Source organism: Bison bison, unplaced genomic scaffold (genome assembly GCF_000754665.1).
Source record: "Bison bison bison isolate TAMUID 2011002044 unplaced genomic scaffold, Bison_UMD1.0 scf7180017864236, whole genome shotgun sequence".
Taxonomy (NCBI): domain Eukaryota; kingdom Metazoa; phylum Chordata; class Mammalia; order Artiodactyla; family Bovidae; genus Bison; species Bison bison.
In genome coordinates this window covers 1347621-1353674 of record NW_011494808.1, presented here as the reverse complement: position 1 = coordinate 1353674, position 6054 = coordinate 1347621, and the positions used below count along the sequence as shown (strand labels likewise).

Below are 6054 nucleotides of genomic sequence, written 5' to 3'. Positions count from 1 at the left end.
TGTGCCTTCTCCCCACCCACCCCACCCCAGGTAACATTCCAGTCATCTTCTTGGGGGATTTTGTGATTCAAGCCTATTAACTTTCACGATAAAAGGTTTAAATATCAGTCATAGAGTGTTTGACCTTCTAATTATTCAGAAGTAACAAAAAATTTCTTCAGAAGTCTATCCAATCATAGAACTGAAATACTATCATTGTTTAATGAGGACAGACTATTAGGGCAAGATTTACATGGTAGCAAAGATGTTACTAGAATAGGTGATAATCTCAAGAAGTTGAGGGTATATTTCATGATGTCAACATTTTCAGTGCAATTACAATGGAGCTGTGCATTGGAGCTGCCTGCCTAATGAATAATGCATAAATCGTGGGTGTAATTATTTTTTAAATGGTATTTTGGAAATTGAAGAGAATCTAAAACAATACTTGGCTTTTATTCTCACTGGTGTTTTTCTTAAGAAAAATATCTGCTTTTACCTAAAGACTAGTAGGGCATCTTTTCACTGTATTTTTCTACTTACTTGAACTGAAGAATATTGTTTTTGTAAAGGTAGCTGTGACATTCAGACATAGGATGGCTGGAAAGCACTTGGAATTGGAAGAAAGCTCAGCTTGATTGAGGTACACTGTCTGTATTGACATTTGATAAGCAGGCACTTGGTTGAAACTCCTGATTTTTGCTCTCTGAAAGGTTGGATACTCACCTTGTAACCTACTCCCCCTCAAATCTCTTAAAATAGACACTTCAAAGAAACAGCCACTGGAAAATTTTTACCTGTTCTCCATGAATGAGTAACTAGCCCATTTGTTCTCCCTGCCTAAGCAGAGTATTGCTGTTAAATTTAATTTTGGAGGTAGTGATGGAAGAGGAGAGGCTCTGTCTTCGTTTATCACATCAATTAGCAAGTGGGAGTTATTATTTCTGTAAAGAAGAATCACCACCTGGCAAAAAATAGGTCTTTGTGAATTTCAACACATCCTTAAGATAGCCAAGCACCATTTTGTCTCTCTGAGTTACCCTCAAAGCTGGTAAATATAACTTGGGGGTAATTTGTTAGTTGCCGTCTATATGTTCCAAGGGGAAACAATCTAAAATATGGAAACTGCAGTGTATACTTAATGACTTAGTTCTGGTGTTCACAGAGCTATCCCAGTCCTCACTGTGACAGACACCGAGTTGCTGGGTGGGGAGCGGGGACTAGGGGTGGGCTGGGGGGTAGGGAGCACTCACAGCACTTAGCTCGGGCTGGGGAAAGAGATGTCATTTTCTTTTCCCAGCATCTCCATTTCTCGTCTAGCTTAGGGTCCCGAAGCTGCACATCCCCTTTCTGCAGCTTCACGTCTCATCCATTCTCCTCCAAAGCTGCTTTGAGCAGAAAGGATCTTAGAATGTGTTAACTCCAGACAGAATTGAAGAGCCTGGGGAGCTACATTGGTTCCCTGGGCTGACATTGATGTTGACCCAACTGCCATCAGGGAGCAAATGAAACAAATCATCCTCCTAGAGGGAGGTGAGTCATTAGGTATACATGTAAGCAGAGGGCAGGCATTGTTTCCCAGGGCACAGGACAAGGATGGAGGGCCTGGGAGGAGGGTAGACTCCAGTGGTGGGGATTCGGAGTACCAAGATCATCCTGAGACTAAGCAGGGTACCAGCATCAGGAGAGTCAGGCAAATGGTAGCAGAGCCCTGGCTGCAGTCCTGAGGTTCTGGGGAAAGGAAAGACTGTTAAGAGCATGGCAGAAAGGTTAGTTGCTCAGTTGTGTCCAACTCTTTGCAACTCCGTGGGCGGTAGCCTGCCAGGCTCCTCTGTCCATGGGATTCTCCAGGCAAGAATACTGGAGTGGGTTGCCATTTCCTCCTCTAGGGGATCTCTCCGACCCAAGTATTAAACCTGGATTTCCCACATTACAGGCAGATTCTTTACCATCTGAGCCACCGGGGAAATCCAAGAGCATGGCAAGGCACAATCATTTTCAACCAGAGCCCTGGGCTGGAAACCATACAGGAACATAGCAAGAACCTGGCTCCCATATCTAGGTTAGAGGTTGAGGCTTGGTCTCTAGCACAAATTCAGTTACTGCAAATAGAGGATAAGGACCAAGAGGCAGCAGAAAAGAACACTCAGGACACGGACTTCCTCCTTCAGATCCTTGAATGGCGTCAGGACAGCCTTTACTGCCTGTAGCTGAACCCAGCAGCACTGCCTGAAGCTGTGGCTGGGGCTGCCCTCTGCCCATCTAGGAACTGCTCTGTCTAATCCACCAGGGTGGCTGGACATCACTTCTACAATGAAAACAGAAGGAAAACACAGAACATTAAAAACCCAGCCAACTGAACTCAGAAGCAATCTCCCTCCTCAGGTAGGTTCCTGGAGATTCCCCTCCATAAGTAACAGGCTCCTGAATGGTGGTGACTTCTGAGTGGGAATAACTGAATAAAGCATGATTCATTACTTCGCAGAGCTACTCTATGTGGTGAAGGTGAGCAGTTGGTGTCTGGGAACCATCACCTTCCCTCCTACTCAGGGTGCACTTTTATCAGACATCAGCTGAGGATCCTGCAGAATTAGTTGGCGTTTGAGTTGCTTTTTTCAAATGGGTGTGTGTTTACTAGGATGTCTGAAATGCTTGGAGGCGCCGCTAAGGACAAAACCCAGTGTGTTTTGGAATCTCTGCTCTAGTTCATGCTTTTCTTTCTGTAAGATGAGAACATGAGGAGACTACAAACTCACCATGTTCTCCAAGGGTTGACAGACCTTAGTGTAGAGGTCTTGCCTAGATCGGAGGTTAGGTAGAGGCTGCCCTGGTCATGTCACTGCCACATTGTGGGAAGCTTCTGGAGGTGACCCGGAGAATAGAGGCCAGCAGTGAAGAGCATGGGGATCCTCTCACTGGAGGGGGAGGAAAGGAAGTGATGCTGTTGAGCATGGAATAGAGATTACTGGGAAGGCTGTCATGGGAAAGAGAGAATGCTTCTGTGTGTGCGTGTGAATGTGCATCATGCATATGTGTGCTTGGGTTTAAAAGATATGAGTAGGTACAAATTAGGGGTCTAGATCTGAGCTCTGGTAAGTATCACATATTCAGAGATATTTGTTTTTATTTTTTGGCCATGACATGCAGCTTGTGGGGTCCCTGACCAGGGATTGAACCTGGGTCCTTTGCGTTGGAAGTGAAGAGTCTTAACCCCTGGACACCAGGGAAATCTGAGTATTCAGAGACACTTAGAGGTGGAATGTGTGTCCAGAGATGAGGGGCTGCTGAAGCAGAGGCTGGGACACTTGGCAGGGCACTTCCTGAGGGGGGTTCTACCATCATAACATTAGCCCAGAGGACGTTTTAAGTTGCTAGATTACATGGTCAGCCTAGACGGCATTTTCAGTGCTCCCCAGGTCCCCCAGCTCCTGCACTCCTCCCCTCTCCTGGGCCAGTCCCCCCGCTCTGTTCACAGAACTCACTCCAGAAAGGTCCATCTCCAAGCAGACCCAAACCATGTCCCCTTGAAGCATAAAACAAAAACTTTCAACTACAGGTATTTCCCACTGTCTGCCATTAATCAAAGTGAGATTTGAGATCACCCATACTCTCAGCAATATGTGAACTGTGAACTTCCTGATGTTCAAGCTGGTTTTAGAAAAGGCAGAGGAACCAGAGATCAAACTGCCAACATCCACTGGATCATAGAAAAAGCAAGAGAGTTCCAGAAAAACATCTGTTTCTGCTTTATTGACTATGCCAAAGCCTTTGACTGTGTGGATCACAAGAAACTGTGGAAAATTCTGAAAGAGATGGGAATACCAGACCACCTGATCTACCTCTTGAGAAATTTGTATGCAGGTCAGGAAGCAACAGTTAGAACTGGACATGGAACAACAGACTGATTCCAAATAGGAAAAGGAGTACGTCAAGGCTGTATATTGTTACCCTGTTTATATAACTTATATGCAGAGTACATCATGAGAAATGCTGGACTGGAAGAAACACAAGCTGGAATCCAGATTGCTGGGAGAAATATCAATAACCTCAGATATGCAGATGACACCACCCTTATGGCAGAAAGTGAAGAGGAACTCAAAAACCTCTTGATGAAAGTGAAAGTGGAGAGTGAAAAAGTTGGCTTAAAGCTCAACATTCAGAAAACGAAGATTATGGCCTCCGATCCCATCACTTCATGGGAAATAGATGGGGAAACAGTGGAAACAGTGTCAGACTTTATTTTTTGGGCTCCAAAATCACTGCAGATGGTGACTGCAGCCATGAAATTAAAAGACGTTTACTCCTTGGAAGGAAAGTTATGACCAACCTAGATAGCATATTGAAAAGCAGAGACATTACTTTGCCAACAAAGGTTTGTCTAGTCAAGGCTATGGTTTTTCCTGTGGTCATGTATGGATGTGAGAGTTGGACTGTGAAGAAGGCTGAGCACCAAAGAATTGATGCTTTTGAACTGTGGTGTTGGAGAAGACTCTTGAGAGTCCCTTGGACTGCAAGGAGATCCAACCAGTCCATTCTGAAGGAGATCAGCCCTGGGTTCTTTGGAAGGACTGATGCTAAAGCTGAAAGTCCAGTACTTTGGCCACCTCATGCGAAGAGTTGACTCATTGGAAAAGACTCTGATGCTGGGAGGGATTGGGGGCAGGAGGAGAAGGGGACGACAGAGGATGAGATGGCTGGATGGCATCACCGACTCGATGGACATGAATTTGAGTGAACTCCGGGAGCTGGTGATGGACAGGGAGGCCTGGCGTGCTGCGATTCATGGGGTCGCAGAGTCGGACACGACTGAGTGACTGATCTGATCTGATATGATACTCTATCAATATCAGTTCAGTGGCTCAGTCATGTCTCACTCTTTGCGACCCCATGGACTGCAGCACACCAGGCCTCCCTGTCCATCACCAACTCCTGGAGTTTACTCAGACTCATGTCCACAGAGTTGGTGATGCCATCCAACCATCTCATCCTCTGTTGCCCCTTCTCCTCCCACCTTCAATCTTTCCCAGCATCAGGGGCTTTTCAAATGAGTCAGTTCTTCACATCAGGTGGCCAAAGTATTAGAGTTTCAGCTTCAGCATCAGTCCTGCCAATGCATATTCAGGACTGATTTCCTTTAGGAAATTTGAATTCCCTAATTCCTGATTTCCCGCCAGTCAGGAAGGACTGGTTGGATCTCCTTGCAGTCCAACAGACTCTCAAGAGTCTTCTCCAACACCACAGTTCAAAAGCATCAATTCTTTGGTGCTCAGCTTTCTTTATGGTCTGATCTCATATCCAAACATGACTACTGGAAAAACCATAGCTTTGACTAGACGGACCTTTGTTGGCAAAGTAATGTCTCTTCTTTTTAATAAGCTTTCTAGGCTGGTCATTGGAGAAGGCAATGGCACCCCACTCCAGTACTCTTGCCTGGAAAATCCCATGGACAGAGGAGCCTGGTGGACTGCAGTCCATGGGGTCACTAAGAGTCGGACACGACTGAGCGACTTCACTTTCACTTTTCACTGTCATGCACTGGAGAAGGAAACAGCAACCCACTCCAGTGTTCTTGCCTGGAGAATTCCAGGGATGGGGGAGGCTGGTGGGCTGCCATCTATGGGGTCTCACTTAGCAGCAGCAGCAGCAGGTTGGTCATAACTTTTCTTCCAAGGAGCAAGCATCTTTTAATTTCATGGCTGCAGTCATTATCTGCAGTGATTTTGGAGCCCCCCAAAATAAAATCTGTCACTGTTTCCACTTTTTCCACATCTATTTGCCATGAAGTGATGGGACTGGATGCCATGATCAGCCAACTTTTTCAGTCTTGTCTTTCACTTTCATCAAGAGGCTCTTTAGTTCTTCTTTGCTTTCTGCCATAAGGGTGGTGTTATCTGCATATCTGAGGTTATTGATATTTCTCCCAGCTATCTTAATTCCAGCTTGGGCTTCATCCAGTCCGGCATTTCTCATGATGTCTCTGCATGTCAGTTAAATAAGCACGGTAAAAATATACAGTCTTGACATACTCCTTTCCCGATTTGGAACCAGTCTGTTGTTCCATGTCCAGTTCTAACT

The 6054-nt window shown here is 45.6% G+C and overlaps 1 protein-coding gene across 1 annotated transcript in view; it reads left to right on the top strand.

Annotated features, from left to right (window-relative positions):
* Positions 1 to 6054, top strand: part of ZMAT4 (zinc finger, matrin-type 4) — a 379178-nt gene that overhangs the window by 212102 nt on the left and 161022 nt on the right. The gene's annotated exons all lie outside the window — the stretch shown is intronic.